At 39.6% G+C, this 26,095-nt stretch overlaps 1 pseudogene; it reads left to right on the top strand.

The window, feature by feature from the left end:
- LOC121516979 overlaps positions 1 to 26,095 on the top strand; it is a 125,742-nt pseudogene that overhangs the window by 57,132 nt on the left and 42,515 nt on the right.

The following is a 26,095-nucleotide window of genomic DNA, read 5'->3' as shown; positions in this document are numbered from 1 at the left end:
CACATTTAGTGGAGCTGATAAATAATAAATCAGTGTTGGTAGACAGCAAATATCATTGCAAACCGCACTGCCCATATTGCAACTACAAACTTCTGTTTGTAAAGGGTGTTAAAATATCTGAGAAAATGCAAATGTGTAATTAAAATGCAACAAAATAGAGTGTAAATCTTTTTCCTGTGAGAATAAATAAGACAAAGTTCAACATTCCCTCAGCCCTTTGGTAAGCTACAGATATGTCTCCCTGTCAGATGATACGAGATGATTACCTGACCCAGTGTTGAATGCATCTACTGAACTTAAAAATAATAAAACAATAGATACCACCCACATTTGGCAGAGAAGCTCATATCATTCTAAACAACAAACTGCATATTGCCCGTGTTTAAACCAAACATTTCTTCTAGCAAAGCATAGGCAGAGTGAGGGGGTGGCTTATGGGGCTTATTCCTTGAATATTTTCTAATAATAACGACACTTTCAGAAATTAGATTTTAAAACAAACTGATGAAAGCATTAAGGACTTTTTTAGGTTGAACTCCAAAAATGTTGCCAAATGATGCATAGATTTGTTGGCATTTTTAATCTAAATTTGTGTTTAAAATTGAAAAAAAAACACACAAAAAAAAAATAGTGGAATCAACTTCCCAACAAGCAACAGAAACTAGGAAGCAGCCCCCCAGACAGTCCTTTATTTGGGCTTAGATCTTAACACATCTGTCTCTGCCCTGTTACAAAGGGTTTTAAAATACCTAATAAAATGCAAAGTAATAGTTAAAAATGCAAATATAGAGTAAAAAAATCCTCCTTCTGTGAGAATAAATAAGACACCAAGATCAACACCGACCCAGCCCCTTGGTACAGCTACATATTTGTCTGTCAGGCATTTCAGTAGTTTGATACAATGCAGTTACCTGACCCAGTGTTGAATGCATTCACTCATCTTAATAATAACAACATAATAGGTAAAACCCACATGTAGACAAATATTAGAAAACAAACATATTGCCCACATTGAAACCATACAATACGATAAGGTACAAAGCGATACGATACGATACAATACGATACAATACGATACAATACTATATATTGACCCATTGCTGCACACCTCCAGCAGTAGTTTTTAGTAATTTATTCGAGACCACATGGTCCGAGACCAAGACTTTCCCGAGACCTGAGTGCATCAAGACCAAGACTTTTGGGGGTCAAGAGCGAGTCGAGACCAAGACAAACCGAGACAGAGACAGGACCAAGACCATAAAAATCCATTTTAAAAACCCACAACAAAGTTGAACAGTTAAAGAGCATTCTCTCTTTAATTTTAGTTTTCTTTTTAATAAATCTGACAGATAAAAACAAGGTGTTTGCAACTCTTTCAAAGTACAACATGCAAAACTCTCAGATCTTGACAAATTTGTTCAACTAACTTCTTGTTAAAAAATAAATTCTTGTATGTATTTAAAAAACACTAACAAGTTATTTAAAATATCTGAAAATGAGATGTTAATCTAGATTTGTCAGGTGAATGAGGCCTAAAGTAAGTGTTTAGAGGTATTTCTGACTAGAAATGAGATGGACTGATGTCTGAGTTTTTGCAGGTGTAGCTATTTGTTGTTTTAGCAAGTGCTTCTCCTGATCATCACATTAATGAAGTCGGAGAAGAGCAGATCAGTGCTGGTCTTGACTGGTCTTAATAGAAAAACCTGAGTCTGGCCAGTCTGAGACCAAGCCAAGACCAAATAAAAAAGCTCTTGAGTCTGAGACAAGACAAGACATTCAAAATGTGGTCTTGAGAACGGTCTCAAGACCAAGAACATTCTCGAGTACTACAACACTTGTAGTTATATGATAACAAAACAAAGATTCAACCCACATGAAGACATAGAAGCACAAATATTGTAAAAATTAGATACCATTAGAGTTAGATATGATACAATTTATGATGTAATACCATAGATACCATTAGGTATATTGCCCCAGTGCTACACACTTTCAGTATAATAGATAATAATAAAATAATGAATACAACCCACATATAGACAGAAAAGCACATATCAGTAAACCACAGCATACTGTACTTTACCCAGATTGCACAACATCCGCATAAACAAACAACGTAAAACAAGAAGAAACGGGATGTTCAGAATAGATAAAACATCATCACTCTGTTGCACAACCTCTACAGCCTTAGATAGCATTATTTTAAAAACTCTGATCTATGTGGGCAGAAACAAATTCAAAAGATTCAGCAAAAAAAAAAGTTCCCATGATTCATAGGCCAATTAGCATTCATGTCTGCTGAGTGTAGACCAAAACAATTAGTCAGCATTAAGTTCAGCTTAAAACACACATGGAGTCTTAATGCTTGGTTTTCCAGATTAATCGTGTGAGGTGGGAATGAGGCTTATTGCAAGTGCTTGTCTCTGTTTCGTGTTTGCATTTGTGGCTGAATGTAAACGTAATGATTAGAATAACCAAGTGAATCCTCACAAGGGCTTCCATGATATGCATCGTTAACCAACCATTGCCCCGAGGCAGCCACTCATTCCCCCGGCCTTTCTCCTGCAATAATGTACAGTAATTTCTCTTTCTCACCACTCACATGCTCATTTAGCTGCTCCCACTTTTTCCCCTCTCTAACAGTGTAGATATTAGATTTCAGCCCCCAGGAATTCTGCCCATTTCCGTCCATTATAGGCTACCATTGTTTTTAGCAGGTATATCTTCTGATACATTTGTGTTCAGTTATATCCAGACTGTGTGTTTGTCTTTCAAGCCTTAAGTTGTTTCACCATAGGAGCAAAGCGGGCCACCTAAACGAAAAAGGGCCTCTCATATCTTCACATCTGAGGAATTTGAAATGGAATGCTGTCTAGTTTGATCATGTTGTCTCTGCTGTCTGTTTCTGATTTTTCTGAGAGCTGATATCACAAAGAATGACCCCCTTCAACAAACAAAAAGAGGCTTTATTTGACACGTTTGCTTTCTGTGTGCATGCTTGTGTGTATGTGTGTGTGTTAAAATCCAGTCCATTCAAGGTTTGATCCATTTGCTGCAAAGTGTTATGACAAAGCTTTGTGCCTTTGAAAGCCAAGGGCATTTCACAATACAGTTCTTTTTTATCATGCTAGCTGTTTCTCAGTCACCTTGACTCTGCACAGGTTGTGTTACTGAGCCATTTGTGGGCTGGATTCTTACCTTGTGTTGAACTAAAAACAGATTCTAGGTTTTATTCTTCATTGGTAGCCAGCTTAGAAAGAAACCAGTGGGTGATTCTTCATGGATTTTGCTTACCGACTCACCAGACATCACAGCTAACATGTAGCTTAGTGCTTAGCTGTTGACCTGGTGTTGTTTCCCAGCACCCTCTGGGGTCAACGGTCATTAGTTGTTACGGGAGTCTTAACCTTGTGTCAAACCATGTTTTGGCACCTGCAGCAAGTGATCTTTCAATGCCTGATTAACCCAATCCTGAGGACACAGCATGCCCGCTCTGTAGCACACATACACACACTCTTCACCAGTGTATGCACTCACAGATTCATTCACACTCATCCTCTGTCTCAGACACACTGCAGCACCCACAGGGAAAAGCCCATCTCTCGTCACTGTGCTCATGTAGCCTAATTACCAGCCCACTGACGAACAGTAATTACCCACGCTGCCATGCCACCACGAGGTTTAACCAAAGTGACAAAGTCATTAGTCTCACACTTCAGGCCACCCGTAAAGAGCTTTTCCTCTTCACACCTCCTCCCTGACCCCCCCTTTTTTCACAACTGCTCTTGCATAGCCAGCCATGTTAATTCCTCCTTTCTTTTTCTTTCCACAGTTTGATGGTGACAACATGTACATGAATGATAATAACCAAGAGTTTCGGTCTCCAAACCAGGTAAGAAAGCTCACATCTTTTCCATTGCAACCACTCAAACTCAATAAACAACCATTAGGTTTGCTATGTTAAAAACCTACACAGAGAGTGTATGGAATAAGTTCTTTGGTACATATAGAAATCTTTGCCAGTAGAGGTAAAAGAGTGGATTGACTGTAAAAGGAGACAGTGCCAATTCAAACTGAAAATAGTTTGCTTGTACTGGTTAAAGTGGGATGGAAACACTGTGGTTTATGTAACTGTCATGTCTGATTTATGACACGTCAAATCTGAACTTTAAATTGACCTTTGAATCTTAGAACTAAGAATCCTTTCAAATCATCTAATCTTTGTTCTACTTCCTCTTAAGTTTTTGAAAAGATGACACTTAAAGGCTAGTATTCCTTTGAAATAAGTGACTCTATCCATGTGACTATAATCAAATGAGATAATTCAACAATCTGTGCACATTAAATATTAAAAACGTGTGTTTTCTCAAAACTTTAATGCTTAAGTTTCTGTTTATCTACTTGCTATTCTGAGCTGTGTATTATCCAGCTCTAGTTTCCAAATTTTAGCATGGGTTCATGTTTGATTAACTGCAAATGTCCCAGTATCCTCATACAGGACATTACATTTTGGGTTCTCTGCACTATTGCTCTTAATTTTGCTGAATTTACACGTTAGCTTCATTCATGGACAATTTGTCTGCCATCTTGTGGTCATAAAAGCATACAACCATTATCAGTGTACATTCAAGATGGCCGCTATTCTAACCAAAATGCTTTAGAGCAGTGGTTCTCAACTGATTGGGCCTCAGGACCCACCAGTCTGTTGTATGACAGATTGCAACCCAAGTTTCCAAAGGATTTCAACAACGCATGCTTAGTAAATTAAATATGTTGCAGTTTGGAGAATGATTTGACCAAAACACCTGGTATAAAAAGAAAAGGGACCAAACTGAGAAATTTTATATCCTCTTTCCCCATCATTTTGTGTCAATTTTTGTCAATTTTCCAGAGAAATTGTGAAATTACTTCATTATCATGGGAAAAGTGGCCATTTATTGCAAGAAGGGGAGATACATTAGTTGTAATACTGATCAAACATTTAAATTTACTCAATTTAATAGAAAACAGGGTAAAATAAAAGGCATCGCTGCATGTCCAGTAAGGACTTCAGGACTTTTGCCACCATTTTTATTACAGACACCGAGTCAGAACCCACTGAAAACTGCTCAGTGACACATTTTTAGGTCCCGACCCACCAGCTGAAAACCACTGCTTTAGAGCCAGTCTAGAAAAAAAAATCAAAACTGTTCAAAAATCAGATTTTATGATTGAAATTTGTTCACTTATGCTTGCAAATGTTCATATTTTGATATGGCATGCAAATTGGTCAAGTTTTATTTATGGTAACAAGGTACAACACAACTAAACAGCAAATACTCATATAATGACATTGGGACTTTATTATGATATTGTGTTACACAATGGGGCAATCACTGTTATACCTCATATGCCCTCATATGAGGCCATTAAGGGGCAATTTTACTTAAATACAGCTACATGTTTTGGCTATGGACTCCTCATGCTGTTTTTAAATGTCATTATTTGAGATAAAAACAAAACAAGTTAAATAAATCAGCTTTAGGTTGCACCAGCTCTGCCTAAGTTCTTAATTACGTCGGAGTTTTGGCTCTACTAACATTAAAGGTGTTGCATCAGCTAAAATAGGCTTAAGTTATTGCTTCAATCTTACACCTACCTTTTACTAGGTGTTGGAAGTCCTCCGTAAAATACTGTTTTCTTGGTGATAGTTTTGAAATGTGGGATAACTTCGAGATTACATAAAGCTGAGGATTCTATCAGCTGTTTGGTGTGCTCTCTGACCAACTTTGTTTTCTGTGAAAAATTTGCTGTCCAACAAGGTACCGTTAAATTATTATTAGGTATTATAAACACCTTACCATAAAACTTTGCCATATTTTGCATACATTTTGGGCACTGTTCAGGATTGACAGCAGGTCGGAGACAATTAGACACAAGAGGCAGCAGTAACAAACACAGCATTTAACATGCATTTCAGTGATTGGCCAAATGAAGTGAAAACATCATATTTACAACGGTATTTTACATCGTAACTTAAACTATGCATAGCTGGTGCAACAGGCCATTGTGCATTTATGATGCTTAAAAAGTAAATTCATTGCTTTTGTCTGACTAAAACTAGACTATTAAACACATGTAAACATGTTTGTCTGACATCAAAATTAGCCATATTTCTCCTATAAAGACAAACCTACATGGATGATGAGGCGCCTCAATCGGACCCAAACTACATGGTGTAGAGTGAGTAGGAAGTGCACAGTAAAGTTCTCCAATGCCTTCACCACACGGTATTCAACCAGTTTGCTTGTCTGGTATGTGATATAATAGGTCAAGTCCCAATGTAACTAGCTTAAAGGTTACCAACCCTCCTACTGTAGAGGAATCAGACACATTAATGTCAATCAATGGATTCTCTCCCAATGCTTGTATATTGGGACAAGGGCAGGAGTCCAGCCTTTTCAACTATGTAACAAGTTATACATAATTGTGATTTTAAATGTGCTGACTATCCCTACATTCCTTTGTAAATGGTCATCTTTATTGCAAATTATTTATTCCAGTAACTTCACACTGGCAATTCCACAGACAGAAACTTATTGATCAAATGTGACTTCAGAGAAAAAAAACAAACATGGATTAGGATTTATTTTGTTGTTGGCCCTGTTGTGGTTTGTTTTGCATGAGACATTATAAAGGCACTAGTGATATTAGGATAAATCCACATTATCCTCTTACATATATCCACTTGGCACAGATGTGTCCATGTTCATGAGCATGTTTGTGAGCTGTAAAGGTATGCAACATCCGATCGGTGGCACTACCTAGTCTGTTCACTTTCATTGGCTATTGTGGGTATTCTGTTGGTGGCGGTCTCAAGTGGATTTATAGACATTGAACATGTTTGGTATGTGCAATTTAAGACTGAGGAAGCTCTAACTCAACAGCAGCAACTGTAGTATTGACACCACACACTTGAGGTGAAGTGGGCCAATAATCGGGTGAGACAATCCTCAGATCTGACCATCATCACCTCTCATCAAGCCTAAAATCGTCTAATGTGTAGCCAACTGAGGTCAGTGTTTTTGTTTGCTTTGAAACTTGAATTTGAGCATATTTTGGCCCCCATGATACCCACAAAACATTAATTCCTCTTGAGCCAAAGGGTTTCTGGATGTGTGCCGTTTGACATTTGTCTGTATCCAAAGCACATAAATGTAACATATGTGTATCTTTGAAATACGATGAATTAAACCATCATGCCTGAAGGTGTTAGTGTGGTGTCATCTCAAAGAGCCAGTCAGGTCACCTACAGATAAACACCACTGATGTTTCACTGTGCCAGGCTCATTGAAGTTCTGGTCCCAGTCTGATGCAGTGCAGGCACAGTCACATCGTCGTCAGTAAGTTAGACAGGCTCGGCACTGACTGCTCCCAGCTGGTGGATGGGAACACATGGCCGGACATATGGCAGAATTTGGAGCTCCAGCATTTGTTGATCCAGCAGCGAGGCCTTCATGTTCTGACAAAACACGACGAGGTGGAGGCTACTTGTCAATTAGCGCCTGGCCAAACACTGACAGAGAGTAACAGGATGGGGGCAGAAGGTTCGGGACACCGGGGCACGCTACAATCTGACACACAAATACATGATAATGGAAGGTGACACATTATGTGACACAAAGTTATTCATAAGTCATATGCACATGTGCAGGTTGACATGCTCAGTTTCCGTTTGCTTCAATCACTTTTGTACAAACTGTCCACAAGCACACACACATTCACACCTCTACACTTAGAAGAACCCACACTGTGAAGTACATTCCCCTGTGTGTACCAGTCTGAGACCTAGCTAAAATCCCTGCATTAAAGGGTCAATTCACCTCTGGTAATGTATACAGTTTTAGTTTTATAGGAATGGCATCCTTTTTGTGCAAAAAATGCAATGCTACAGCCTCAATAAAGCGCCTCTTTAAGAAATCAGTGCTTTTCATTCATCTGGATCTACAAACCTTTGTTTTTTACTGGTGCTACAGTACCTTTTGCTTGTAATTTGAGTGAACTGGCCCTTTAAACTAAGCCTAATTATAACATTAATCCTTAAACAATGTCCTAACTCTCAAACATCCCTTTGAAGAAGCTGAAAAATGTCCTCACTCCCCAAAAATGTGCTTACTCTCATGGGTGTAAAATTTAAATTGGTCTTTGCAAACACTGACGTCGAAGAACATGTGTACAAGCTCATAAACATGCATACACTCATAAACCCTCACACACATTCACTTATACATACATACTCTCATAAACCCCCACATGCACACATATACACTTGCACACCATCATCCTATAGGTTGTCTTTCCTTTGATGTTGGGATTGAGTGACTAGAATGAAGGGTCGAGTGGAGGCTTTAGCAGCTTATTGTCTACTTATAGCACACATCACAGACTCTGAGGTCCATCGTTGTTTGCCACATTTCTGCCCTAATTATGTCAGTTCGCTTGCAAACACGGCTGTGTGCTAATTGGGATAAATGTCCAGCTTTGTAGTTCCTCTGCTGCGGCGGTCATGTGTCAATCATTGAAACCCACTGCAGGTTTGCAGTGTTGTGTCAACAAATACCTTCTTAGTGGATAAGGCAATTTGGGCTTTTCAAAACATGTCAGTTGCAGTTGATGCTCTGTCAGTGCCGTCAAATAGAAGCTTACACACCAGTTTTGAATAGCCTTGCAAAAATAAGAATCCACTGTTTGGCTTATGGTTTCATAAGGCAGATTTAAATTGAAAATTGGAATGCACACTTTTTCTCTGAAGCCTTCTCTCAAGCTTGCAAAGTCCTCTTAAATAGATGTTATGGAATATCGTGTGACAGTTGTTACCATGTCTGTATTTTTAGATATCACAAATCATCAAACTCTATACTTGTCTTGTGCATGTTGCATCAATGCTTCTTTGTAATTGAGGATATCCTCAGGTATTGGGCTCCTGACCAGAATTAATAATTTCTGAGGATTTACTTGGGTGCAGGCCATGAATTTGCAAAGGTTAACTAGCTAATGGGTTTAAAGAGGTAAAACAGAAATATCTTCAAAGCCACCACATATAAGAAGTATCCACATTTTCTTTATACATCAGACAAATTTCATCACTCTTGCTGCTTGCTCTGCATGTAAGTCAATCATGTCTTAATTGGGGCTTAATTGTATGCATTAGCTGTGCAGTACTTTGTCACATACAGCCTGCCTTTGAAGTGAAACCAGGCAAATTAGAGGTTCGAATATGGAATCAATTTCTGCATCAATTTGAAATGGTGATTACTGTCAGATGAATATTCTGAATGCATGCCTACGTTCTCGTGTGTAAATGTTATGTGCTCCTCGTTTTTATTAGATACAAGCATCCCCCAGCTGTGTTTGCAGAAGCACTACATGCACAGATTTGAGGCAGTAGCATTTTTGCTATTTCTCCTCTGTTTAGTCTGTGTGCACGGCACTGCAGTAAAGTGTTTATTCTTTAGTTCTGAACAAAATCCTCAGAGACTCAGTAACTCTACAATGGTCAAACATATTGTGAAAGAAAGATATTATTTTCCTTAATGCAAGGTTTAACACTGTGCCGAGATGCCCACCGAAGCCTTTACATGACGTTTGCCTGTGAAAAAGGTGCACATGACCAGAACAGAGACTTCTTTGTTTGCATGTCTGGGGTCTTCCACTGCATACGCACTGAGGTAGCAGTTTGACACAGCCAGAAGATTGCATTACACATAACATCTCTGTGTTTTTAAAAAGAGAAAACCACTAATCAGAAACAGCTTTAAAGGGGCCGTTTACTGTATGCTCAGACACAATCTGTCCATTCAAACAAGATGTTTTCAAAGCTTTGAATACTGTATGGTTTCTGTAAAAGACATGCACATATGGAGCTCCCAGACGTTTTGATCATATTGATGTTTTACATTCAGGTCATCTGCTGAGGTTTCAGCCTATATGTAGAAGTGTGGGTGTGTTATTTTGTTGATCAGTCTTGTTTATATCTGCCCACACACATCTACTGAGGGAATAGTTTGTTGATTAAAGATTATTAAATGTCTCATTTATCCTGACTGCTTCTACATTTGCCTATGAGCCATGCAGCCTTGAATTCAGTGTTGGCTGGTGTTTTATCATCTTAAGTGATGAGGAGATTTACTTCTTAGTTTGTTAGTTTGATGCTAAAACAGTATGGAAATTGTCATCCATGGGATTTCAGAATAAGTACTGTGATAATTCTAATGTGAAGTATCACAACATGTTCTGTTACACTTTGAAAATGTTAGTGAAATAGATTGTTTCTTAAACTAAAGGATGGTAAGTGTTTTTCTCCGAATCTCGACAGTTTTTAACATTACACCTGTAATCATCTACGGCCCTAGATGAATAGTGGAGGATGCTTTTGATGCAAAATCATCCTATTTAGACATCGCATGTTTTCTTGTAGTCCTGTGTAATTAATATAATCTTAACCCTAATCATAATTTTAACCTTCCCACAATTAAAGAAGCAACCATGGAAAACTGGATGTGGTCATCTCCTTTAAAAGTGTGTTTTTTGTTGTTGTTGTTTTTTTTTTTTTGTCTTTCAAACTACGCCACCCCTAGTGGTTCCCAAAGTGTGGTCCATGGCCCCCTGGTGGGCACCAGTGATACTGCAGGTGGACCACGTGGGGTCATTAACATTGAATCAAAGCCCTAAACTTAACTTTTAAAAATGAGGGTCACAGTTTATATCATGTTGGATTAATTGGTGACACTTAGGTAAACATTCAAGTACATACTGCCAGACTTTATTTGTGCCTTCATAGAATTTAATGCTACCTGGAAGGAATTTGCTGAGTGAAAAAATACCAAAAGAGAGATAAATAGGACAAAATAAAATACAGGTGACATTGCAGGTGCTGGATCAGAACAAGAAATAAAGGTCATTGCTAAGTAAGGCTGTAAGTAAGGTGACCGTTTTTCTGACATGAAAACTGAGGATGTTTCCAGTTTGGCAGAGTAAAACCACTAAACGACATAACAACCGGGGAAACTTAGTTTCACGTATTTTGACAAAAGTTTTGCAGGAGACATCAAACAGCCTTGGCACCTTATCCTGAGACTTTAACAGTTCAACTAATACTGGAACTAATAATAGAACTAAAGAACCAATAATCAAATAAGATAGTTTGTCAACATAACCCTACTACATAACTGTTCAACTGTAACTCTTTTACTCTTCGTTGCCTTGTGTGTGTTCATTAAAGTTCTGTATATTCTCCCGAAAAATTCTGGATCTAGGCATTCTTTTTTTACTTTATTTTATTTTTATTTGAATATTTTCTAGAAAGAGCCGCCATGGTGCTGTGTTAAGTTATTGCTTCTGAAAACCAAACATTTCCTGGTGTTGCAGCTTTCCACTAAAACCATTTAACTGGCAAAACACAAGTTGACTTTTATTTTGAAGGAACATTGGACTACTTACAGGAAATGCTTAAGTTTAGCGTTAGGACTTAATTGCTCATTAAAAAGCATCCAGGCTACAGACAAAAGAGTGAATATTTTATAACATTTTTTTTAGACAGCGGATCAGTTGTATATGTCAGGGAGAAGTTTTAATCAGTCTGTAGTGAGACAAGAAGAAGCTCTTTTTTCTGAATTCATTTTAAAATTCAGTGGCATTTCTGGGGACTGTTCCTGACAGTGTGGTATGTCTGGTCACCCTATGTGTAAGCCAATGTAGCTCTGTTAGCTTTAGCTTTAGCAACATGAGCTTTAGAAAACATATGTTATGCTAATCTAGCTACATTAGCTATGTAAGTAATGTAGCTAGCATAGCTAAGTTAGCTTGAGCAAACATAACATAAGCTAACATAGCTAACTAAGCTAGTTTTCTTTAGCCTTTGCTATGTTAGCTATGTGAGAGTGTTTTTATGAAGGACACTCTTTTTTCAAAGCCTTCTAAGATAGATAGAAATAGATGACATCTTTAAATGTTGTTGTCAACAGACTCAAAGGAATAGAAATTGTCACCCTTAACAACATAAGAATAAAACTTATAAAAGTGTCTTTACAACAGTTTCTAAACTTTCTGTTCAGAGAAATTTATGTAGACAGGATAGACCCAACAAGCAGGGGAAAACAAAAGCCCCCTCCCAAGCAGAAAAGCTCTCTTAAATATGATGTCCAACAGCTAAAGGTAAAACTTGTAGTTTAAAGTGATATCAGGCTATCGTACACATGCATTCCATACAACGCTGACTGCAGTGTGTATTTCTGCAGCTCCATAATAGCTGCATGAAAATAATCACAGCCAAACCAAAATGGCTTCCTCCAACCAAACCCACACACATTCTAATTTTGTACAAAGGACAATTGGTGTTCTTCATTTGGATTCATATCAGGCCTGATCTGTTTGAGTGACTTTGCAGACTTGGACCTACATGTATATTTCTGTGTGTTTTGGCCGGTCTCTCCTCACCCTATAATCAGTGTCTGCATCATGTGGATGCATGTCTGTGTATATGTGTGCATACGACAGATTAAGGAAAATTAGAGACCAAAACTTTAAAAAGAAAAAAAGCTGGTTAGAGAGGAAGCTTGAAAGAGAAAAGCAGCCAGTGGCAGGAAGAGGGACAGTAATTTTGTGTGCCTCTTCCTCTCTTGTGTTGTACTTGTTGCATTGTGTTCCTATGCAGGAAAGGAAGCTCAGGGGCTGCATGGTCGTCAGAGAAGCAGCAAGTTTCAGCCTGTTTGTGCTTTTGTGTTTTTCAGTTTCCAGGTGTCTTGCTGTGCTGTGTGTCTCTATCGATTTGGCCGACTGCAAGAGAACAGTGGCTGATGGTTGAGATTAGAATAGAAACCTCACATGCTGGATGAAGTCTCTCTCTCTCTCTCTCCTGCAGATATCAGGCTCTCAAAGACATCATAAACTTGACTGAACACAACTGAGCCATCCCCGCCTACTCTCTTTTCACTTCATCTGACTTAAGTGAAGCTATATTGATATCATGTTTTGATCAAAGAGGATGCAGATGCAAGCCATATTATAATATTCAGCTTATTATATACATGGATACAGTGGTGAACTCCGGATGTTTGAGGGGCGGGGGCATAGACAATATAAAGGGCACCTGCCGTATGCTGAGGTGCACCAGTGCACAAATATTGGCCATACATTTATGGTGAAATATTTAGAAACTCCTGCTAAGATTAAATGTTTTTAAATGATGCGATTAAACCTTAAGCTCAGTCATTTAACATACAAGGAATTATTTACTATTTTATCATTTATTTCACAGAGATACACAAGAGAGGATGTCAAAATGAACTTCATGGCACTTTATTGCATTTTCTCCACTACTGGGCATGTGTCCTCTGGAGAAGTGTTTCCCAAACTTTTTTTCCTGCAGACCCACATTTTAGAGGGTAAAAGCCATCATAACCCAACAACTTCATTTTCTGCACGTTACTGCTGATCACATCTGCCCTTTGTACCATCTTCATCTGGCTGGTTGAGCTGATGCCCAGTGCCAATATTAATTCTGGACTCAATCGGGGGTTGATCTTGCATTTTCTGCGTTTTGAGCCTGGAAGGGTCAAACACCATGCAGTGGTTAGTAAAGCCTTGTTTTGTGTTTTAGTGTGGTTTTAGGTGCGTAGAGTGCAGACAGCGCACGGTGGGAAGCAGTATGGGGAGGCCTGGAGGGTCATCAATGAGATGACTGGGCGGAAGAGGACCAAGGAGGGACAGGTTGAGGGATGTAGCCCAGAGGAAAGGGTGGCGACCTGGTTCAATCACTTCCGAAGCCTGCTGGGAACAGGAGCAGCAGATGGAGATGAGCAGGACATACCGCCTCTCCTCCAGAACCTCAACATTGAAGATGGCCCCTTCACGGCCAGTGAGCTTGCCAGGGCAAAATCCGCACTGAAAGAGGGCAAAAGCGCAGGGCCAGATGGCATACCCCCAGAGGTCATAAAGAACTGTGATTTAGACGACATCATCCTACAGTTTTGCAACCTCGCTCTACTGCACAACAAGCAGCCTGAAATGTGGTCTCTATCCAACATCATCCCGGTACCTAAAGCTGGAGACCTCTCCAAACCAGACAACTATCGAGGCATCAGCCTGACATGTATCACGGCAAAGATCTACAACCGTATGATCCTGAACCGGATGCGGGATGCCATCGATCCTCATTTGAGGGAGACCAAAATGGTTTCCGAAAGGAGAGAACTACCGTGGCTCAGATCTTGGCCCCAAGGAGAATAATCGAGGAGGTGAAGAAGAACAACCTGACTGCTGTGCTGTGCTTCATCGATTTCAAAAAGGCATTTGACTCGATCCATAGAGGCATGATGATGTCCCTGATGATGATGATGATGCCTACGATGTCCCTCCCAACTTACTCCAGGCAATAGAGACAATGTATGCAGGCACTAGGGCCAGGGTGGTGACCCCAGACGGCAATAGCGAGGAGTTTGACATCCTGGCTGGGGTAATGCAAGGGGACACCCTGGCCCCCTTCCTCTTCATCATAGTCCTGGACTATGCACTCAGGAAGGCCATCAGTGGACAAGAGCAGGATCTTGGCCTCACCCTAACACCAAGGAGGTCGAGCCGATACTCCACAGTAGTCCTGACAGACCTGGAATACGCGGACGACATCCGCTTGCTCTCTGACCACGTGGAACAAGCTCAGGAGCTCCTGACCAGAGTGGAGTCAGAGTGCACCAAGGTTGGCCTTCAGCTAAATGCCAAGAAAACCGAGGTTATCACATATAACATCCCATCGGAGCATCCACCTCTGACAACTACAACAGAAAGTGCTCCTTTGAAGGAAGTAAAGGACTTCACATACCTGGGCTCATGGGTCAACTTGACTGAGCAAGATCTTAAAGTGAGGAAGGTGCTTGCATGGAGGGCCCTGAACGGCATGACCAGCGTATGGAGCTCCAGCCTCTCTGAACAGATCAAGCTCAGCTTCTTCTATGCAATGGTGGAATCTGTTCTCCTGTATGGCAGCGAGTGCTGGACCCTGAAACCCACCCTGCAGAAGTCTCTAGACGGGTGCTACACCAGGATGTTGCATGCAGTGCTTAACATCAGCAAGAGTGAACATGTTACCAACGAGAATCTGTACAAAGTAACACCAAGGGTGAGCGAGAAAATAGCTGCCAGGAGGATGAGACTAGCAGGACACTGCCAAAGACATCAGGAACTGCCAGCTAGCAAATTGGTGCTATGGGAACCAACACGTGGGCACCGGTCACGAGGTCGTCCCATGATAACATACGTGGATGTACTCAAGAAAGACATAGGAGTGCAAAGTACCGAGGAGCTGGCTAGATGTATGGAGAACCGGGATGACTGGAAGCGGAGATGGCGGGCTCGTCTGAGGACGACCTAGTAGTAGTAGTAGTAGTATGTGCCGGGTCAGCACTTCACCGTATCAACCTTGGTCCTGTACTGCTCTGGCCTCCTGATGGCCGGTGCCAGACCCATGCCCCATCTCTCCAGATATCCTCTTGTTGTCCCCCTCTAGGCATTAAATGTCTTATGAAATACTGTAGGAAAGAAATACTGAAAAATCAATTAGCAACCTAAAAAAAAAAAAATCTCCCACTACCTACCCATGAGTCCTCACCCAGACTTTGTAAATAAACGCTCAGGAGGGCACTGTGACATTTAGCCAATCAGACTGTGTTGTACACAGGACATTTTGTTGAGACTGTGAAGAGTGAAAATAAAGCCACAGCAAACTTTTTGGTTAATTCATTTTACCAGTTATCTGTAAAAATAAAATAATAATCAGTTGACCCCTAAATTTGATGTTCCTGGTCTGAGAATGTTCAGGCTCAAACGTTTAAGCTTGACGTTTTGAAAAATGGATATGCCCAATGACAGACGTGGAATCTGCCAATCCATTGGCTTTGCAAGATGGTCAGTCACATTTGCTTACACTTAATCATGTGCACTTATTTGGACCCCAACATTCAGATCCAACATGAGTATGAAGTTACAAGTGGGAAACACTGTACAAAACTTGGTTTCAATTCTATACCAAGTAATTACATGGCCTGTACCATGGCTACCAATACTGATACTGATCCTTTTTATTTATAAAACAAGATTTTATGGTCATGTTAGGGAGTGTTTTGCCTAATGAGATGAATGCAACAGCATGCTAAATCTGGATGCATTTACACCAGCACTGAGAAATTTAGCATGTGCATGTTAAACCCCTGGACAGGTTTTAAGCATTTTTAGGATAATAGAAAAATACTGAAACAAGATGAATTTGCAAACATCTAATCTGCTCACAATTATTCTTGGAGGACAATAAATGCATCATGTGTTATTTGTTTTAATTCAATAATAGATCATCATTCCCCAGATAGAAATGAAACTATTTAAAATTCCACAAACAAGTGTGTAGCACTGATTATCAGTCTTCTTGAACTAAGCTTCCTTTTGTCTGAGTGACTTTCAACTATTCTATGGGTATTAAAAGTTGAGACATCCCCTGTGACTGTTGTGCTACTTTATATTCATTTATTAGACTAATATATCTCATTAAATTATTTAATAGCTCAATTCCAGTTTTGTAATAATGTGGAATTTATTTTCTGCAACTAATGATTTGGCTGATTTTAATTAGTGGATTAAAATGTGTACTATTTAATATTTGATTTGAGAGCATGCTGAAAGAGCAAGTAAGAAAAAGGCAGTCAAATCATGTAAAAGTATTTCCTTCTGAAATTAAGTGGAACAGATTTAGACATGCTAGAAAAAGTGAAGTAATTAAAACAACCATAAGGATTTAGAGTCAGACACAGAACTGATTTAAACTTCTGGTATATATAACTACCAGCACTGCCTGCAGCTGTGGCTCAGTGAAAACTCCGGGAGCAACAGAGGGAGGATGCTAAGACTTAAATACAATAGTATCTTCTAATATGAGTTTTTTTATTTGACATGGGATGTTGTTAAAAGTTAGAAAAGTTTACTCATCCTGCTGTTTTGTGGGATGTAACACAACACGAAGTTCTGTTTCTTCTTCTTCTCAGAACTGAGGACTAGAAGTGTGATGTGTCTTTATGTTTTGCTAAGTCCATGTTTCTCATTTCTGTTGGTCTCAACAGTCACATGAGATCGAATGCAGTGCTGCTGTCCCAGCACATGATGATTCCAAATAAGCAGATGAGCATAAAACATCACAAGTCAGTTTTGTAAAATGCATGAAGACTGCACTGGACATGCACAGATTGCAGGATCATTACCTCCTCCTACTGTGTGCACCTGACTTCTTGCAAATATTTTACTATAGAACTAGCAGGACAAAAGTCCAACCAAAGTCAAGGGTACAAAATTTGGCCAGTTCACAAATGCAGCTCACCCCAAAACCAGTCTCAAGCTTTGTAGAAAATATTTGGATGTGTGAATAGAAATGGATAACCTAACCCTTGGGCATCAAGCCTGGTGGTTTTAAGAATTTTTAGGACTCAGGCAAAGGACAAAATTAGGCCAATTTATTTGAAGCAATCATAAATGGCAAAGAAAATAATATGTGTGAAATGTGAAACTTTTTTTTTCAATTAACAAGGATACAAAAATTCATTACTCCAAGATGAGCAAATACTTCCAATATGAGTGGAAACATAGCAAAGTCTCAATGGTCTAACATGTCTCAAGGCAAGGTGCAGCTTAAAGATATAAATTATATGCTCAATGTAGGTGTAATTTGACAAATTACCTTCCCTTCATTTGTCTTATGATATTTTACACGCTTTTATGTACTATTTATGGATATTATACTTATCTGTTGATCTACCTTGCTGTACTTGCTTGGTATAAATACATTTTGGGGTTTTGAGGGACTTGCACCTCAGTAGATAGGTCAGGGATCCCTCCTAGGGATTTTGTTGGTCCATTACACTCTATTTTGATACTATTTTATGCACTAAGGGTACATTGTTTACATTCTAAATTTCCATCTTGGTTACTGAAATAAATTGTGATATAAACATTACATTTGATGCATTCCTTTACCTTAAGGCCCCACAAGGCTCCATGCAATTTCCTACACTCGCCTAATAGTGAAACTGCCGATAGTGAAGACATTTATGACCGTTTCAGACTGGCAGCATGTTTTGCTGCTTGCATGTCCGCGTGTCTGCATCTTCATGCAGAGTTGTACATAGGTCCAGTTTTGTAAATCCACATCAACCTGTACCTTTAGAGCTCAAAACCGATACTCAACCTGTTACCCCAATTTTACTTGTTTAATACCTGGACCTATCCTGGCCCATGAATGATAGAGCATGACCCGACCCAATCGATCCAAGCCATGATTAAACGCAATATATACAGGCACTCACTTTCATTTAAAGTGCTTTATATGTTAGCTTCTGCATAATAAGTGCCTTAACAATGAGGGAGGTAGACTCCAGCACATTCTCTGATATTCACATGCTCATGCATGTTGCGCACACAGATAAGCAGAGGTAAATAAGCCTTTTCAGTGCCTTTTCTTTCCCTCACACATGTAATCATACATTCACACACACTTGCATACATCAATGACTACATGCTCCCGTTAAAACGGCTGCCCAATGGTTTAAACAAAGACTTGTAAAAGAAACGCATAAAACTCAAAACTTACAAAGGTGTGCAACATACAGGCACTTTCAGAGTAATTCCCTCTGGCTTCTTTGGCAAATGCATTTGCATTTATGGCAGCTGTGGCATAAACCTTACTTTGGTCAGGGTTAGGGTGGTCTAATAAATTTGTTAAGCACTGTATATATATATATATATATATATATATATATATATATACTCACACACATACATAATGCTATATTAGCTACTTTAGACAGCTTCTTGCAAGTAATCTAAACAGGTTAGGCATAAATACGCTGTCCTTGTTTCATATGGCAATTTTCTTTCAGATCTCTAACGTTTTTAAGACCCACTGATGCTAAATCTACGAGACTGGAATATTCATTATTAATATGATTTACATTCAGCATGACTGTTTATGGTTTTAAAACAGCAACCAGTTCACAAAATCTGATCTGATCCGATCCTTTTTTCACCTGGCCTAGGATCAGTTGACAGAGTCCAGAGAGGAGATGAGTGAGAGAAAAATAGGGGAGAGATAGGATAGAGAGAGAGAGAGAGAAAGAGACAGAGGAGGATCCTGTGGAGATTTATTCCAGACTGCAGCGCTATTACTGCTCAAACTGCTACAATCCCTCACCTGCTGAGTGACACTTGACTTTTAAGCACATGTCTGAGTCCCAACAGTAGTTTTTCTGCATGTCTGTTCTCTCTGAATCCCCACAACATCCGTGCATGCGTCATGAACAGGCCATCTCCATGCATAAATTTGATGCCTTTTAGCGCTGCATCAAGACTAAAAATGCTGACCTCTCATGTCATAGGACAGCCTGTGTCCAGATTAGGATTAAATGTTCAGTTATAAAGAATCCGTTTTATTGTTTTGAGGGGAATTTTTACCATTTGACAGGACCTGGAGTTCAATATGCTGCAGGATTTATAAACGATGTCCCGTTTCAATGCTTCTTGTTGCCATAAAATCAAATCATATGTAAGCAAATTTTGGTGATATTAGTTTGGCATCACACATTTTTGTAATGAGGGATTAAATCAGGCTGGAGATAAAGCTGTGTCACCAGAACAGATACGATGTCTGCGTTTGTGGCTGACGGACAGTTACGCAGGGAAAGTATTTGTTATCCTGGGAGCAGCTTCAATCCCCCACAGAGATATTTGGTTTTACAAGGCCAAAAAATCTCTTACATTCATTAAGGCCCGAGGAAGGAAACAGGAAAACTGAGGTGCAGACAGGACCGGACTCTATGAGAGAGTGAGGTGCAGTTGTGCACGGTGGTTACGTCCTTCATACTAATCGATAAATAAGTGAATAAATAAATAAAAAGACAAAATAAATCCTTCTCCTTCCTTCTCCTTCAGTCTCATGCAAATCATGCAGTCTGTATCAGCGTCTCTTTTGGAAAGCCTGTTTGTGGAGCTGAGATAAAACAGCTGCACTGCTGTGCACTCTGCCTTGCGTCTTTTTTTAATGTTCCTCTCTGCTCTAAAGAGGATACAACATGCCATATTTACTCATTTATTGCATCGTATTATGATGTTTTGTTTCTAGATTATAGTTAGATCATGAAAATTGAGTGTATTTCAAACACATCAGTTAGTAAATATTGATTTTTTATTTTTTATTTATTTGTTTATTTATTTGTAAATATCCATCTTTTTCCCTAAACATCTCGCCATATGGCACCTGCTGGTGGGCCGGAAGTTTGACACCCCAGTTCTAGATTCTCTGTGAGATGTGCGAATCAGGCAAATAAGACCTGGCACTCATGCAGTCAGTGTGAAAGCCCTGACTTAAAGACACAATTTATGAATGAAAACAAAACGCTGGTTTTCTGTTTCGTAAATACGCCTCAAGATATGCCTTTTTTTTGTTTGTTTGTTTTTTTGTTTTGTTTTGTTTTGGGTTTTTTTGTTTGTTTGTTTTTTGGTAGAATAGAGTCCTCAGTTCAGAACAGCATACCAACAGCAGAGCTGGGCAGAGCTGAGCAGTGCTGATCTGACTCATCAGTGTTATTAATTTTGGTTGAGGGCCCCCTGGTGGCAAAAGTTTACATATTGTGCGTTTAACCTGCAAATGAAATGAAAATCAAGCCATTTCGCTGCCATGATGTCTTAAGCATGAGGTCTACAACGTCTAAAATGGTGTCAAACTCATATCAAACTCCGGGGCCAGATTTGCTCCGATGAGAAGTCCTCAGGGCCAGACTAATTAGGCCAGGATTGTGAAAGTCAATTTTGGATTCTGAATTTAGGCCTTAACTAAGAGCTTAACAAGGTGAACATTTAAACATAAACTGCTAACCTCATTTTCACCATTGGTAAAATATGAAAAAAATATATAAATAACACTGATAAGAAATCATGCTGAGATGAAAAAAAGTAAAAATAATACGTTGAAAGGCTCAAAGTCTGAGATAAAAAGTCAAACTTATTAGTTCAAAAGGTCAAAACATGAAATTTAAAGGCAAAATACTGTTTAATACTGTTTAAAAGGCAAATAGAAAGTCAAAATCACAAGTTTAAAAGGTAAAAATAGGACTTAGAATATTGAATTGTGAATCTTGAAGGTCAAAACATGAAAAAAGTCAAAATTATAAGTTGAAGTAAGAACTGCAGAACTGAGATGCAAAATTGATCAAATGAAATGACAACATTAATTTCTTTGCCCACCTTCCTGAATTTTTATCTAAGTTCTTTTTCTCTTTACTTTTTCAGATTTTTATAATTTAACAAGGATATATTAAATCATCAAGGTTCAGTTTACACGTTCATACTTGAGGAAATCTGCAGACCTTATACTGGTGGGCCAGTTATAATAGAAAAATCGTATGATCTTGTAGGCCAGATACAACTGTACCATGGGCTGGATTCGGCCCCCAGGCCTTGAGTTTGACACTTGTGGTCTAAAAAGTCTAAAACCTATAAAAAGCAGCAGTTTTAGCTATTTTCTAAGGCTGTCTGACTGTAACTTTTAAGTTCAATAATAAACACATTTCACTGGTTAAGCTGGGCTAACCAGCTGCTGTAGCCTAATTCTTCATAGAAAGTGAAGAAGTCAAAACACTACATCTGTCCTTTAAATTAGAGAAACAGAGGACATTTTTGTAACAAGGTGTTGACATGATGATGTTTTGTCAATCAGCCATAAATAGACATCCAGATGTTGTTTGGCCAGTAGGCCCAGCTGATGAGCCCCCACCCCCCCTCTCTCCCTCTTTCTCTCCGAGGCAGAGACACCTCAGTACACCCTGGCACCGCACACCCAATGTGGGCGATGCTGATGTGAAAAGGCACCGTTACTTAACAGTGACTCACAGTGCACCATTATACCCCCACCATCACAACTGCAACACTCTCCTCACTTCACAACACTCCCCCTCCCCCCACCTTATACTCCACTGAGTGGGTTTCTCTCTCTGTTTCTCTCCATCCTTGCATCGTTTCCCTGTGAGTTTAAAAAAAAAAAAAAAGTTAGGGGGACATTGGAGACAAAGGATGAAGCATGAAAATTGAGGGTCTGAAAAACGCCAACACACATCTCACTCCCTCTTTGAGGCCTTACCGAGCCGCTGGCAAGGTCGCGCGAATGAAGTAGAGATACATATTGTTTGGTGGGTATTTAAATTTCTAGAGAGCAGACAATTTCAGTAGCATACAATTCAAGCTAGAAAGAGTTTCCAGCTCTAAACCAGCGGTGGGGCGTCAATATCTGAAAACAATGCTGGAGGAACATCAGAGAAACATCAGCACAACATCCACGCCCATGCTCGGGGGGGATTGCAAGTTACAGTTGTAACCAGGGATCGCTGGTTCTTTATGTAGGTCAGGTCCATGCCAGCCAATAAGTCCAATTACCATCAGCCTCTGAAAAAGAGCAAGCAATGACCTCTGCTCTGCTTTCATGCAGCTGAAAGAATGCATGGATTATAATTCTAACGCAGAGATAGTATTGTATATTAATTACAGGGAGAAAAGGACCTACTAGTGGATAAACACAAGACTGAGTACTATAAGAGGGGAAGACAGGGGTCCATGGAGTCAGTGTTTACCTTGCTAAATAAGAAAATAATTCACCTTCATGACGATATCAGAAGCTTTAAAAAGCACCATGTCCCACTCTTTTCAGCACACTCCCTCCTTGAATACGTATAAGAAGCATCACCCCCCTCTCCAAAAAAACTGCAACTTATCAGCAGCGAGAGTGCACTCAATGATTCATACACTCTTTTAAGAGAACTTGAAACCTTGGCTCTATTTCGGTCTCGGCCTCTCTCTCTCTCTCTCTCTCTGCACACTGCACGAGGGATGGAGCAGAGGGATTTAGTGGGACTAAGTAGTTTGATATTTCTATTGGTTTTCTGCTTGTATTTTCACTCTCTCTTTCCCTCTCTCACAGTGATCTTTCTCATCATATGGAGACCAAGGTCATGGCTGATTGAAATATAATAGAAGTGTAGACATCTGGCCTAATACTGTGGGAAGTTAAATCTATTTTAATGGCCCCTGCCGCAGTGGATTCTCTCTGATGCACTCTTGCGCTTCACTGACAGTAAATCACAATGTTCTCTTATTACCCTGACTGGAATGAGGGCATAGAGAAAGAACAATGAGGGATCCACATCATTTGTTTTCACCCCTCCCTTGCTTTTTCCTCTTCTCTCCTCTCCTCCTCTCTCCACTCCGTTTGCGACTCATAAAGCAAGGGGCTTAAAGAGAGTGACATCATGAAAATAAAAATAAAGGAGATTATGGGTGAGCTATTGTGCCATATGTGATTACTGGGGCTTCCATGTTCCCTTGGGGGGGATGAGTGACTACGAGACAACATATTTTATTTATTTATACGATTCTCTCTAATGAATAAGAATAGGAAATGTGGCTGAGACCATGGCATTAGGCCACTTGTCAAAAAAAGAAACCAAAAAGCCTTCGGTCCAGACATTAAAGAATTTCTATTTCTCTCTGTTCCTGTACAAAGATCAGAGATATTTTTCACCCTTCATCTTTGATCTGTAACTGCGATGTTTTTTCTCTCTAAAATTGAACTGACATAAATGTGTGACCCTCTCTTACACCTTTTCAGAATACTTCCTTTGCAGCTGTGTTTTTTAAGAGTTCAGGCCCGATCCTGCACAGGTCCATCTGCATCTGCAAAGGAGAGTCAGGGTCCTTTTTACCCGCCTAAATGAGATCCATTCTGATGTGACATTTGAGAGAATTACCAGTGCATGGGGGAGCAGGGAAGAGGTTAGCTCTCTTCTTTGCCATTGGTTGGAAAAATACCACAGCCCACCTTTAGTGACGGACGGTACGAATGACCCTGAGCTACTATCGGTCATGGTGAACCCCCTCCTCCTCTTCCTTGCACACTTCACTTATCCCAGTTCTGTCTCGCTGTCAGTCAGCCCGCTGGGCTTGCCATCCCTTTCTCCTTCTATTGTACCACCCTGTCTGCTTCTCTTGATACATCACCCAAATGGAGGTCTTCGTCGATTCAAAGTCAGGTCAGATAGTCTTCGCGGACCCTGCAGGCCGGCGCTGTAATGGTCACTTGTGCTGCATAGCTCAGAAATGTTCAACACACTGCTTGTGATGATGAGTTTGATTTCTTGCCCTTTTCTTTGCTCTTCAAGGTTGATCCATGAAAATGAATTTTAAAAATAAGATGTTTTAAAGATTTACTGTTGCCATCCGTCTATCAGGCAAACACAGAGTGGACATGAAGACCTTTATGTATGCACGACCAGCTGTTGTTTGTCTCTAAAACCAGGCTGCTCTGTCATATTTTTCACAAAGTAGCATATGGCTGAATGACTTTCCATAGGACACTGTATACTCATTCAAAGTTATATGGATTTATGAAGCATATGAGTTTTTTTTCTTCAGATTAGTTATTTTTAAAGCCGTATCAGTCTTTCATAAGACAGGAAACACTTTGAGTATGTCTCTCTCAAAGCTGTAATAATAACGTCCATCAAAGTCAGACTCTTGTCAGCTCTTGTCTTTGGACAACATGACTTTCTCTCTGTTGTTCTGTGTGATTCTACTTCCATATATTATTATTCCCAGCTGAGTTCTCCTCCACTCAACACCTCATCGGCCCCAAATGACTCCACCAAGCCAATGACTTCATCTCATTTGTGTCAAGAAACTTTAAAGCTTAGCTGATTAATTTGTTTCCACTTAAGATAAGTTGATTTCTTCTTATAACTTGACAGGGTGGAATAAAGTAGTAATAACTTTACAATTTTCCTGACTTATATTTTGGCACATTCATTTTACCCTCTACTTTTATAAACCTTCTAGGGACGGCTGCTGAGAAGCATCCCCACAGCATGATGCTGCCACCACCCTGCTTCACAGTGGGAATGGTGTGTTTGTGTTGATGTAAGGGTTTGGTGTTTACCAAACATAGGGTCACATCTGATGTTCAAAAAGCACCATTTTGGACAAAAAAACATTCTTCCACTTGACGATGGAATCTTCCACGTGCCTTTTGGCAAGCTTTAGACAAGATTTAATATGAGTTTTCTTTAACAGTGCCTTTCTCTTTGCCACTCTCCTATTTTGACGGGTGAAGACCCTGGACAACAGTTGTTATATGCCCACTTGGGTGGGCCACCCAAGTATATTTACAGCCATCCAAGTATATCATCTGGCCATTTTTTAAATTCATTTACAATGTACCAGCCACCACCATGTGAACTCTACATTATAAGATAAAGTTATACTTCAGTAAAAACCTTAAGCCAGTCTAGTAGGTTTATCTTGGCCTTATTGGTGTCTATTGTAATTGCAATTGTATTGTCATAATTACCTCTGTCAAGGAGGTTATGTGGTCGGCAGGGTTTTGTTAGTTTGTTTGTTAGTTTGTTTGTTAGCAACATAACTCAAAAAGTTATGGAGAGATTTTGATGACATTTTCAGGAAATGTCAGAAATGGCATAAAGAAGAACTGATTGGATTTTGGGAGCGATCCGGATCACCGTCTGGATCCAGGATTTTTTTAAAGGATTCTTTACTATTGGGAGATAGGGCTAATGGCGGAAGTCTGCGCTCTCCGAGTGCTTTTCTAGTTCATGTTTTAACAATTATTTTAACAACCTGTATGTTTTTCCTGTTTATCTGTTACTATCCTGTTGCTTTTATCATTGTAATCTACATGGATTTTTAGTGTCTTCCTTTGTGGACCCCAGGAAGAAAAGTTGCTACTTCGGTAGTTGCTAATGGGGATCCAAATAAATCAATAATTAAATAAACATTATGTTTTATAAAGACTGAATGATTACATGATAAGAATATCTCAGCATTTGGCCTCTCCAGCTGAAACTCTTCACTCTGCTGCGCTTAGGTGGACCTTTGGTGCGGTTAGAAGTGCATCTTTACTGCTTTTCTAACTTTACCCAGCAGTGATATTTCTGTTTACATGCAGTGCACATGCAGAAATACACTCTTCAGC

The sequence above is a fragment of the Cheilinus undulatus genome, linkage group 11 (genome assembly GCF_018320785.1).
Source record: "Cheilinus undulatus linkage group 11, ASM1832078v1, whole genome shotgun sequence".
Classification (NCBI taxonomy): domain Eukaryota; kingdom Metazoa; phylum Chordata; class Actinopteri; order Labriformes; family Labridae; genus Cheilinus; species Cheilinus undulatus.
Note: the sequence above shows the minus strand (reverse complement) of the source record. Positions and strands in the feature narration are given on the sequence as shown.